The following is a 13,531-nucleotide window of genomic DNA, read 5'->3' as shown; positions in this document are numbered from 1 at the left end:
GGAAGAGAATGGGCGAGAATCATCCCCAATGGGCAACAACCATACTTGCTGGGTAGGTGTGCTCCACTCTCGCTGGAAGCTGTTAAAAGAACGGTCTATTAGCCCACGGGGTAAGCTTTCACATCTCTGCTGGTCTTTTCCTGTCGACATCCGCAATTTATTTCCCAGCATGGTTTAGTTTTGTTTAGTTTCGAAAATAACTTAGAAAAGGGGCGTCACGGCACCAGAGACCCCGGTTCAATCCTGACCACGGATGGGTGCTGTCTGTGCGGAATTTACACGTCCTCCCCGTGACCCGCGTGGGGTTTTTCTCCAGGATCTTTCCTCCCACACTCCAAAGAAGCACAGGTTTGTAGGCTGATTGGCTTGGTATAATTGTGAATTGTCCCCAGCGTGTGTGTGGGATCGTGTCAGTGCGCGGCGATCGCTGGTCGCTGGGCGGAAGGGCCTGTTTCCGCGCTGCTCCTCTAAGCTGAGAAGAAATGTGCATTTGAATTGAGACCAACGACTCGAAGTGGTAAAGTTGGGATGACACTAAAAGTCACAACTCCAATTTATTTCTTCCAGTTGGGGTATGGGGAGAAGGCAGGAACGGGGTGCTGATTGAGAATGATCAGCCATGATCACATTGAATGGCGGTGCTGGCTCGAAGGGCCGAATGGCCTACTCCTGCACCTATTGTCTATTGTCTATTGATACAGTTGCTTTGCAACAAAGGAGATGAGCGAGAGACATCGGAAGTATATCACTGTCCTAAGTGAATTTCACAAAAGACTAAAGTACCACACGTTCAACACTTGTATTCTTAATTTCCAGAATGTGACCTCATCTTAACATTAAGTTAGAAATGTCCACTAAATATTCAACCCTGGGGAATTTGAAGTGAAGTTTGATTCTTGTTTGTGCCGTGCACAGTGGGAATATCCCATTTGATGATGTGTAGCCATGTTGTCTGGCAGGGAGTTTCAAAGGAGAGTCACCTTACAAAAGAACGTCTACTTGAATGATTTCAAAAGCTGTTCGAAAACATGTCGTTTGACAAATCGGGAATGATAGAGTTTATGGGGGTTTTTATGTGGTGGTGTTTGGGGCGTATAAAATGGACTTGCTGGAAAAATGTCAAAAGTCCTCTGGTAGAAATGTGATTGATGGATATTACGTTGGACTTGTGGTGAGATGGGTAAACGGCTGGGAATCAAGTCCCTCCGTCCATCAAAACCAGAACCACATCAAGAGAAGATAGATACAAAATGCTGGAGTAACTCAGCGGGACAGGCAGCATCTCTGGAGAGAAGGAATGGGTGACTGCAGATATGGAGGTAATTTGAGGAAGGACATCCTTGCTATTGAGGGAGTGCAGCGTAGGTTCACCAGGTTAATCCCCGGGATGGCGGGACTGACGTATGGGGAAAGATTGGAAAGACTGGGCTTGTATTCACTGGAATTTAGAAGGATGAGAGGGGATCTTATAGAAACGTATGAAATTATAAAAGGACTGGACAAGCTAGATGCAGGAAAAATGTTCCCAATGTTGGGGGAGTCCAGAACCAGGGGCCGCAATCTAAGAATAAAGGGGAGGCCATTTAAAACTGAGGTGAGAAAAAACGTTTTCATCCAGAGGGTTGTGAATTTGTGGAATTCTCTGCCACAGAAGGCAGTGGAGGCCAATTCACTGGATGAATTTAAAAGAGAGTTAGATGGAGCTTTAGGGGCTAGTGGAATCAAGGGATATGGGGAGAAGGCCGGCACGGGTTACTGATTGTGGATGATCAGCCATGATCACAATGAATGGCGGTGCTGGCTCGAAGGGGCTGAATGGCCTCCCCCTGCATCTATCCCCCCCCCCCTCTCCCACCACCACCCCATTCACCCTTAAATCTGTGCCCTCTAGTCTTTGGCAATTCCACCCTGGGGAAAATAAGGTTCTGACTGTCTACTCTAGCGATGCCTCCCATAATTTGATGTACTTTTTATTCAAACGTAAACTTCATTTGTTGTAAAGAATATATCCTTCTAATATGTCTCCTCCCCTCAGCGCCCGACACTCCAGAGACAACAACATAGACTTGTCCAACCTCTCCTTTAGTTAATACCTTCTAATCCAGGCGGCAAATCAAAGGGATTAAGCTGTTCCTAAAGATACCCCATCTTCCCTCAAAGTCTATTGTTTCAATGGTGTCGAGAAAGTAACAATTATGGGTGAATTTTCACGCGGAGTGTAAATGCCAGTCGTTAGTTATGGAGATTGCCTTTAATGAGTACTGAGAGTTGTGGGAAACAGGCAGGAAACAGGGAATTATGAGTCTTTTCCTGAAAGGGAGGATTGGATGAATATTTAAGGCCAGGTTTGCCTTTTATAATGCTTGTATCGTCAACGTCCCACAAGCTCGTAAATGCATCTCCCGCTGATAATGCACTTCCAAACAGTAAAGTGACATTTGATGTAAGAATTGTGCCCGCACACTAACACTCTCCCACACACACACACACACACACACACACACACACAAGGGACAATTTAGACAATAGACAATAGATAATAGACAATAGGTGCAGGAGTAGGCCATTCGGCCTTTCGAGCCAGCACCGCCATTCAATGTGATCATGGCTGATCATTCTCAATCAGTACCCCGTTCCTGCCTTCTCCCCATACCCCCTGACTCCGCTATCCTTAAGAGCTCTATCCAGCTCTCTCTTGAATGCATTCAGAGAATTGGCCTCCACTGCCTTCTGAGGCAGAGAATTCCACTCTGAGGCAGAGAATTACATTTACACCAAGCCAATTCACTTACGTCTTGCACGTCTTTGGAGTGCGGGAGGAAACCGACGATCTCGGAGAAAACCCACGCAGGTCAGGGGGGGGGGGGGGGGGTTGACAAACGAACAAACTCCGTACAGACAGCACCCGTGGTCAGGAGCGAACCCGCGTCTAAGGCACAGCAACTCTACCCGCTGCTCCACCGTGTCGCTTCTGGGTGTGAGAGACCATTCCCTCTACAAACGCCTTCGGTTTAATAAATGAGATGACAGCTTTCCAATGGCATGAAGTTTAGAAACAAAAGAGATTACCAGCCAGTAAATATTGTGATGTAAATGTTTAATTCAAGATGCATTTTTTCATTTTGTTACTTTCTCGGTTTATGTTGGCCTGATAGAGCTGGATATTAAAGCCATCAACTTGCAAACATGTAGCTTGTTCTCTCAAATTCCCAGCTTTGTCAGGCTGCTTATGTTATCTCAAATAAATGTCCTCAAAGGAAATGACAGCAGCTACACATAAATCAGCCGCTATCTTTATTCATGAGCTTCGGAGAAAAGATCACATTGCAGCAATCAAACTGAATTTGTTCAGTAACTGCATTTAAAAAATATGCTCTGAGAGGTAGATGCTGGTTAACCCCACAGTGGCAGACTACACTTTGTGTAGGAAGGAACTGCAGACGCAGGTTTACACCGAAGATAGACACGAAATGCTGGAGTCGCTCAGCGGGTCAGACAGCATGTGTAGGAAGGAATTGCAGATGATGGCCTAAACCGACGATAGACACAAAATGCTGGAGTAATGGAACGGGACAGGCAGCATCTTGTGGTGCACGAAGATCTCGGAGAAAACCCACGGGGAGAATATACAGACTCCTTGAAAATCGCGATGGGACCTGCTGGGTGGCAGTGCGAGCTGTGAGGAAGATGCTATGTGGTTGCAGGGTGACTTGGACAGGTTGTGTGAGTGGGCGGATGCATGGCAGATGCAGTTTAATGTGGATAAGTGTGAGGTTATCCACTTTGGTGGTAAGAATAAGAAGGCAGATTATTATCTGAATGGTGTCAAGTTAGGAAAAGGGGAAGTACAACGAGATCTGGGTGTCCTAGTGCATCAGTCACTGAAAGGAAGCATGCAGGTACAGCAGGCAGTGAAGAAAGCCAATGGAATGTTGGCCTTCATAACAAGAGGAGTTGAGTATAGGAGCAAAGAGGCCCTTCTGCAGTTGTACAGGGCCCTAGTGAGACCGCACCTGGAGTACTGTGTGCAGTTTTGGTCTCCAAATTTGAGGAAGGATATTCTTGCTATTGAGGGCATGCAGCTTAGGTTTACTAGGTTAATTCCCAGAATGGCGGGACTGTCATATGTTGAAAGACTGGAGCGGCTAGGCTTGTATACACTGGAATTTAGAAGGATGAGAGGGGATCTTATTGAAACATATAAGATTATTAAGGGGTTGGACACGTTAGAGGCAGGAAACATGTTCCCAATGTTGGGGGAGTCCAGAACCAGGGGCCACAGTTTAAGAATAAGGGGTAGGCCATTTAGAATGGAAATGAGGAAACACTTTTTCAGTCAAGAGAGTTGTAAATCTGTGGAATTCACTGCCTCAGAAGGCAGTGGGGGCCAATTCTCTGAATGCATTCAAGAGAGAGCTAGATAGAGCTCATAAAGATAGCGGACTCTCCCATGAGAGGAGACATCCTCTACACATCCACTCTATCCAGGTCTTTAGTCAGTACGATTCAATGAAGTCCCCCCTCATCCTTCTAAACACCAGCGAGTGCAGGCCCAGCGATCTATCAATATCACCTATCAATGTTCTCCAGAGAAGTTACTCCAGCACTTTATGTCCCTTTGGGGCTACTCAACTGTTGACCTAGGCTAGCATTCAATGTATTTAGTAATGGACATCGGTTGATAAATTGTTTACAGGATAATGGATGGACAGAAAGTAAATATGTACAGAAGAGTAGTGTGGAAGGTAATGGAGCGCTGGGTGATGGCCACACATGCAACAGTGCCAGCTGATTGTTGGCTGCATACAAGGTAGTTAGCCACCATTTCCTACTTTCTCTGCTGTCTTATCCATTTTGAGCTTAGTTTAGAGATACAGCAGCCCAACAAGTCCACGAAACCAGTACTCCCCGTACACTAACACAACCCTACACACTAGGGACAATTTACAATCTTTACTGAAGCCAATTGACCTACAAACCTGTATGTCTTTGGAGTGTTTGAGGAAACCGGAGCACCTGGGAAAAACCCACGCGGGTCACGGGGAGAACGTACAAACTCCATACGGACAGCACCCGTAGTCAGGATCGAACCGGGGTCTCTGGCGCTGCGAGGCCGCGACTAACGCTGTGCCACCGTGCCGCCCCGGATTTTGCGAGGTTGGTATTTTACGCTACTTTTATACGCTGCTTTTCGCACTTTTATTGCAGCTCGTTTTGCATTTTCCTTGTTCCTCAGATGAGCAGAAGCATCTTTTAGCACATGGTGATTTCAGTACTTGGCGAGTGTCGAAGGAAAGTTGAAGACTAAACATTTTCACAGCAGGTTGTGGCGAAGCCATCAGTGGAAAAGTACTGGGTTGGTGCAATTGTTTCGCTACAAATAAACGCCAGTGTTTCTGCTGCATCTCAACAGGCCTTCAAACCCATTCCAATTGGAACACAAGCTAAGCTTTCACTTGCCGCCTCAGCAAAGCCATCAAACACCAGTCTCACCCCCCTTCTCGTGACATTTTAGCACTACAGTGCCATGACTCAATCGTACAATGAATTCACAATCTTGTTTAGTTTTATTTTAGAGATGCTTCATGGAAACATGCCATCAGCCCATCACGCCCACATGACCAATGATCACCCCATACACCAGTTCTATGTTATCCCACTTTTGCATCCTACACATTTACACAGGGACAATTTACAGCAAAAAGCTTTTTGTTGCCTGCTAAAGACAATACATGATTACAATCAAGCCGTTCACAGTATGTACAGATATATGATAAAGGGAATAACACTTATTGCAAGGTAAAGTCCAGTAAAGTTCGATTAAAGATATTCCGAGGGTCTTCCAAGAGGTAGATAGTAGTGTGTACAAACCCCTCGTGCACAGGCAGCCAGCGGTGACCCGCACAGTTAGAGGATGGTCTGAGGAGACGGAGGAGGCTCTGAGAGACTGTTTCGGTACAACTGTGTGGGGGTAACACTGTGATCCCCATGGGGAGGACATTGACAGTCTAACCCAGTGCATCACGGACTATATTAACTACTGTGTGGAGAACACTGTACCCACCAGGACTGTACGGTGTTTCTCCAACAACAAACCCTGGGTCAACCCTGACATAAAGGATCTCCTTAAGGAGAAAAAGAGGGCCTTTAAGTCGGGAAATAAGGAGGAGCTGAAGGCTGTGCAAAAGGAGCTGAGGAGGAAGGTCAGAGAGGGGAAGAACAGCTACAGGAAGAAGATGGAGGACCAGCTGCAGAGGAACAACATCAGTGGAGTCTGGAGAGGCCTCAAAACCATCTCTGGGTACAAGGAACCGGACTCCCAGGCCGTGGGGGAACAGAGGTGGGTGAACGATCTGAACCTTTTCTTCGAAGGTATTTATTCACAAAATGCTGGAGTAACTCAGCGGGTCGGGCAGCATCTCAGGAGAGAAGGGATGGGCGACGTTTCGGGCCGAGACCCTTCTTCAGACTGATGTCAGGGGGGCGGGACAAAGGAAGGATATAGGTGGAGACAGGAAGATAGAGGGAGAACTGGGAAGGGGGAGGGGAAGAGAGGGACAGAGGTTCAACAGGTTCGATCAGTCACCTACCCCTCCCCCGGTCCAGTCACCCCTGCTGCAGCCCCCCTTGTCTGCACTTCCAATACGCTGCCCCACCCTCCCCTCCCACAGCACTTGGGTCACAGTCACCACCCACTGCTTCTGCTGCCCCAACCCCACCACCCCTACCTCCCCCCCCCCCCCCCACACCCCCTCCTCCTCTCACACCCTTGAGCACCCAGCCCCTGTGCTCCAATCTGTATTGCTTCACAGACCAGGTGAGGAATGAGCTCAGGAAGATCAATGCGAGGAAGGCGGCTGGTCCAGACGACATCAGCTCGAGGCTCCCCAAGTCCTGTGCAGACCAGCTGTGCGGGATAGTGGAGCATGTCTTCAATCTGAGCCTGAAACTGGGGAGAGTTCCACAGCTGTGGAAAACATCCTGCGTGGTACCGGTACCAAAGACGCAGCACCCGAAGGAACTCAACAGCTACAGGCCGGTGGCACTGACATGACACCTGATGAAGACACTGGAGCGTCTGGTCCTCGCCCATCTCCGCCCCCTGGTGAGACCATCAATGGATCTGCTGCAGTTCGCCTACCAGACTCGCATCGGGGTGGAGGACGCCATCATCTACCTGCGGAACAGAGCTCTCTCACACCTGGAGAGGCCGGATAGCACTGTGAGAATCATGTTCTCTGATTTCTCCAGAGTATTCAACACCATCCAGCCGGGGCTTCTGGGGGGCAAGCTGGAGCGTACAGCAGTGAATCACCACCTCACATCCTGGATTCTGGACTATCTCACCAACCGACCACAGTGTGTGAGGACAAAGGACCTGGTCTCGGACAGGGTGGTCTGCAGCACTGGGGTTCCACAGGGAACAGTGCTAGCGCCATTCTTGTTCACCCTGTACACTGTGGACTTCAGGCACAGCTCTGCAGACTCCTATCTACAGAAGTTCTCCGACGACTCTGCCATCGTCGGCCTCATCACGGGCGACGAGGACAGGGCGTACAGAGAACTGATCAAGGAGTTTGTGGACTGGTGCCAGCGGAACTGCCTCCGGATCAACGCGGGGAAAACCAGGGAGATGGTGGTAGATTTCCACAGGCGCAGCCAGGTCCCCCCGACACCGGTGAACATCCAGGGAATGGACATCGAGAGGATGGATTCTTATAAGTACCTGAGTGTTTACCTCAACAATAAACTGGACTGGACTGAAAACACCGATGCGCTATACAGAAAGGGCCAGAGCAGACTTTATCTGCTAAGGAGACTCAGGTCCTTTGGAGTGCAGGGGGCACTCCTAAGGACCTTCTACAACACAGTGGTTGCATTGGCCATTTTCTATGGAGTGGTCTGCTGGAGCAGCAGCATCTCAGCGGCGGAAGGGAAGAGACTCGACAAGCTGGTCAGGAAGGCCAGCTCTGTCCTGGGTTGCCCCCTCGACTCAGTGCAGGCGGTGGGAGAGAGGAGGATGATGGCAAAGCTAACATCGCTGCTGGACAACGACTCCCACCCCATGCAGGACACTGTCACTGCACTGAGGAGCTCCTTCAGTGACAGACTCCTTCACCCCAAGTGCGTGAAGGAGAGATATAGGAGGTCCTTCCTTCCCGCTGCTGTGAGACTGCACAACCAGCATTGCTCCCAGCAGACGAGACAACAGTAACAGCTAAGAACACACAGAAAACTGATGACAATTTATGTATCTTTTATTTATAATGAATGATCTCTTGCTAACCACTTTGCTGCTGTAACACTGTAAATTTCCCCAGTGTGGGACGAATAAAGGAATATATAGATATATTATATAGTAGTTCAGGGCCCTAGTTGTTTAGAGGATGGTTCAGTTGCCTGATAACAGCTGGGAAGAAACTGTCCCTGAATCTGGAGGTGTGCGTTTTTACACTTCTGTACCTCTTGCCTGATGGGAGAGGGGAGAAGAGGGAGTCAAGGGGAGAATGTACAAACTCCGTACAGACAAGCACCCTTAGTCGGGAACGAACCCCGATCTCTGGCGCTGTGAGGCAGCAACTCTACCGCTGCGCCACCGTGCTGCCCTCGAGTTGTATCAGGCTGAGAATTGATGTAGAGGACTGCCTTTTTCTCTCTCACTCTCTCTCTCTCTCTCCGTGACCCTTTTCATGTCCTCTCTGTTGTATGGAATAATGTGGCAGCTTCTTCAGGCTCTGCTCACCGGAGTAGAAAGAACCCCGTGCTGACATAGACTGGAAATACCATCTGTCCCTCTTAGGGGAAAGAAAGCTTCAAGTGAACCCAACACAACTGCCTTTCCCCTCCCTGGCCATTAGAATGGAAGAGTGCGGTTGTAATTCAATACTGGCAGCATGCTGGATTACCCAGGCCACACAGAACAAATACACTGGAGGGGGGGAAGATTTAATAGAAACCTGAGGGGCAACTTTTTTTACACAAAGGGCGGTGGGTGGTAGCTCAGGACTGCAGACGGAGAAATAGTCGGGAGGGAGGCAAATGAAAGATAGAGGGGGCAGTGGGTGGGAAGTTTAGTTTAGAGACACAGCGCTGAAACAGGAACTTCGGCCCACCGAGTCCGCGCCGACCAGCGATCCCCGCACACTAACACTATCTTACACACACTGGGGACAATTTACAATTATACCAAGCCCAATTAACCTACAAATCTTTAGGAAGGAACTGCAGGTGCCAGTTTAAACCGAAGAGAGGCACAAAAAGCTGGAGTAACTCAGAGGGACAGGCAGCATCTCTGGAGAGAAGGAACGGGTCGAGACCCTTCTTCAGTTAACCTACAAATCTGTACACCTTCGGAGTGTGGGAGGAAACGGAGCACCCGGAGAAACCCCACGCAGGCCACGGGGAGAACGTAAAACTCCACACAGACATCACCCGTGTTCAGGATCAAACCCGGATCGCTGACGCTGTGAGGCAGCAACTCTACCACTGTGCCACCGTGTTGTTACCTAAAATTGGAGAATTCTGAGTCCAGGCTGAAAAGGGTGCGGAGAAAGTGTACAAGGATGTTGGCAGGATTCACGGGCCCGAGCTACTGGGAGAGGTTGAGCAGGCCTGGACTCCAAACAAATTAAAATAGACAACTTGTCCAGAACATAAACAATTCATGTTAACCATGAAACAACCCATTAAAAACTGAGAGTAGCTACAGTTTTTTCACCCAAATGGTGGTCTTTTTGACACAAAGTGTGGTAGGTGCATGGAACAAGCTGCCAGAGGAGGTAGTTGAGGCAGGGACTATCAGAAACAGATAGTTACGTGGATAGGATAGGATTAGAGGGATATGGACCAAACGCAGGCAAGTGTGACTATTGCAGATGGGACATGTTGGCCGGTGTGGGCAAGTTGGGCCAAAGGGCCTGTTTCCACAACACTATAACATGAAATTTTCCGTTGACTTTGAAAGCACGTTGTTTTGAACTTTTTAAGAAACACGCACCACTAAAAATGTCCTGCAGACAGCAACGTATTGATATTTCCTCAAAAGTTATTGTCAGCACGGCCCACAATTCAGTTGTGTCAGTGTTACTGGAGAAGGCAGAACAAACATGCCTGCTTTCTAAAAGCTCAGCAACATTTGCCATAAACATGTCAGGATGTCAGCTGTGGAATTAAGCAGCACTCTCAGTAATTCATCTCCTGCTTTTACTGCTTTCTTGAAGAATAACTGCTCAACTGGTCACCATTAAAACCGCCTCAACACATCACACCTGCAGTATCCCCCTCTCTCTCTCTCTCATCAACGTTATTATAGTGGTTGCCTTTCTATATTTCTCACTCGCTTCTGCTAAATTCCCCATACCCCTCACATTATTGTTTTTCATCTGAGACCTTTGAACTATCTTTAATCGGATTTTAGCAGACTTGTATCTTGCACTGAATGTTGTGCCCTTTATCCCTGTGTGTGCACTGTGGGTACTGGGCACAGCGGTAGAGTTGCTGCCTTACAGCGCCAGAGACCCGGGTTCAATCCAGACCGTGTGAGCTGTCTCTGTATACAGTCTCCGTACAGATAGCATCCATAGTCAGGATCCAACCCGGGTTTCCACTGCTGTTATTACAGGCTGTCTTGAATTCTAACCGGATGGGGATTAGAGGTATATATTTACCGAATACAAACAATCTTAACTTGAAGTGTTGTAGGAAGGAACTGCAGATGCTGGTTTACACCGAAGATAGACAGACACAAAATGCTGGAGTAATTCGGCGGGTCGGGCAGCATCTCTGGAGAGAAGGAATGGGTGACGTTTCGGGTCGAGACCCTTCTTCAGACTGAGTGTCAGGGGAGAGGGAGGCTAGAGTTCTGGAAGGGTACAAAGAGCATGTAAGGTGTGAAAAGGACAGACCGAAACAGACACAAAACGCTGGAGTAACTCAGCAGGTCAGACAGCATCTCCGGAGAAAAGGAATAGGTGACTTTTCGGGTCGAGACCCTTCTTCAGACGATGATCAAGGAGATGTACAATGGTTCATTGTTGGCTGAGGGGCAGGTGACAATGAGGCATACAAACAGTAGCATTAACCAGAAGGACAGTGAAACTAGTAGAGAACAAGGATGGGGGAGGGACAGAGAGAGAGGGAGAGCAAGGGTTACTTGAAGTTAGAGAAATCTATATTCAGTGATCAAGGTTAGCATTTATTTAAAGAGGGCTAGAATACAAAAAACAGGGATAGATAATAGACAATAGGTGCAGGAGGAGGCCATTCGCCCTTCGAGCCAGCACCACCATTCAATGTGATCATGCTGATCATTCTCAATTCCTGCCTTCTCCCCATACCCCCTGACTCCGCTATCCTTAAGAGCTCTATCTAGCTCTCTCTTGAATGCTGAGGCTCTACGAAGTGCTAGTCGGGCTGCATTTGGAATATTGTGAGCAATTTTGTGCACCATATCTGAGGAAGGATCTGGAGAGGATCCAGGGGAGGTTTACAAGAATGGGTGGGTTAACTTATGATGAGTGTTTGACAGCACTGGACCTGTACTCACTGAAGTTCAGAAGAATGAGGGGGGTGGGGTGGGGGACGCATTGAAACGTACCGAATGATGAAAGGCTTGGATAGAGCGGATGTGGAGAGGATGTTTCCACTAGTGGGAGAGTCCAGGACTAGAGGACATAGCCTCAGAATTACAGGATGTTCCTTTAGGAAGATGAGATGGAATTTATTTAGTCAGAGGGTGGTGAATCTGTGGAATTCATTGCCACAGAAGGTTGTGGAGGTCAAGTCAATGGATATTTTTAAGGCAGAGATAGATTCTAAATTAGTACGGGTGTCAGGGGTTATGGGGAGAAGGCAGGAGAATGGGGTTAGGAGGGAGAGATAGATCAGCCAGGATTGAATGGCAGAGTAGACTAGGTGGGTCAAATGGCCTAACTCTACTCCTATCACATGACCTGTGAGGGTGCTATAAACACCTTCAGGAGAAAGATTAGAAATGAGAAATACTTTCTCTTCTGAGCTGCAGGATAAGTTCAAATTTCAAGGAGATTGATGGTAGAGTACTGCATTAGCTGAGAACACAGCATTCATGGAATTGACTCCAACAAATGACGAAATAAGACGCAGATTGAGCTACATTATTGCACCCAGCTGTGTAATGATGCAAAAAGTGCATTTGATTGGATTTAATTACATGTTGTCACGTACGCTGCAGTATCTAATAATTATTTCTTTTACTATAACAAATTGAAAGATTTGCCGCAAAAGGTCAAACTGAGGCCAGTAGAAAATGATTACTTTCTGATAATTTTCTGGCACAGAAAAGCGCTGATGACGGATGGTGTTTTATTTTGATGAGGGCTTTGGTATCACAAAGTCTAATCAATGCAAAGCTGCTGCTTGGTGGATTTAAAAATGTCAGGAAATGGAGTGCAATTGAATGAACTGGGCAAGAGACAGACTTTCAATCTGTCTCCTTGTATCTTTCATCTTTCTCTTGCATTGCACCTGGGGAGGGGGTGGATCCCACCTTCTGCAGTTCCCTCCCTGGTCAACTCGTCCCTTCCCACCCAAACCACCCCCTCCCCAGGTACCTTCCCCTGCAACCACAGGAGATGCAACATCTGCCCCCTATATCTCCTCCCTCGACTCTGTCCAGGGACCCCGACAGTCCTTTCAGGTTAGGCAGAGGTTCACTTGCACCTCCTCCAACCTCATCTACTGTAGTCATTGTACAAGGTGTGGACTCTAATACATCGGCGAGGCCAAACGCAGACAGGCCCATCATTTAGCTGAACACCCTCGCTCAGTCTGCCTGGACCTACCTGACCTCCCGGTTGCCAAATACTTTAATTCCCCTTCCCATTCCTATTCTGTCCTGGACCACGTCCATTGTCAGAGTGAGGCCAAACATAAATTGGAGGAACAGCATCTCATATTTCGCTTGGGCAGCTTACAGCCCAGTGGTATGAATATTGATTTCTCTAACTTCAAGTAACCCCTGCATTACCTCTCCCCATCCCTCCCCCACCCAAGTCGTACCAGCTGCAAAGTCATCTTGTTGAGTCTCATTGTCTGTAACTCGTTCTCACCTAATAAACAGCTAACGATGGCCTGTTTCATATCTCTCCACATCACCGTCTATATCTCTCATTTCCCTTTCCCCTGACTCTCAGTCTGAAGGGTCTCGACCCGAAACGTCACCTATTCCTTCTCTCCAGAGATGCTGCCTGTCCCGCTGAGTTACTCCGGCTTTTTGTGTCTATCTTTGTGATTTAGGAAGGTCCAGGGTTGGCTTTGTGAGAATACTGTAGGAAAGCAAGCCCCTAGTGCCCTCTGGTGGAGGCTTACCAACTTCTATTTCCTCAATCAGTTTCAGTTCATAACCTTTGTATTATTAAGGGGGTTGACGAGAATGATCCCAGGAATGATTGGTTCGGTTAACTTATGATGAGCGTTTAGCGACACTGGGCCTGTACTCACTGGAGTTTACAAGATTGAGGGTGGATCTCATTGCAACTTACCGAATAGTGAA

This window comes from Rhinoraja longicauda, chromosome 25 (genome assembly GCF_053455715.1).
Source record: "Rhinoraja longicauda isolate Sanriku21f chromosome 25, sRhiLon1.1, whole genome shotgun sequence".
Lineage (NCBI taxonomy): Eukaryota > Metazoa > Chordata > Chondrichthyes > Rajiformes > Arhynchobatidae > Rhinoraja > Rhinoraja longicauda.
Note: the sequence above shows the minus strand (reverse complement) of the source record.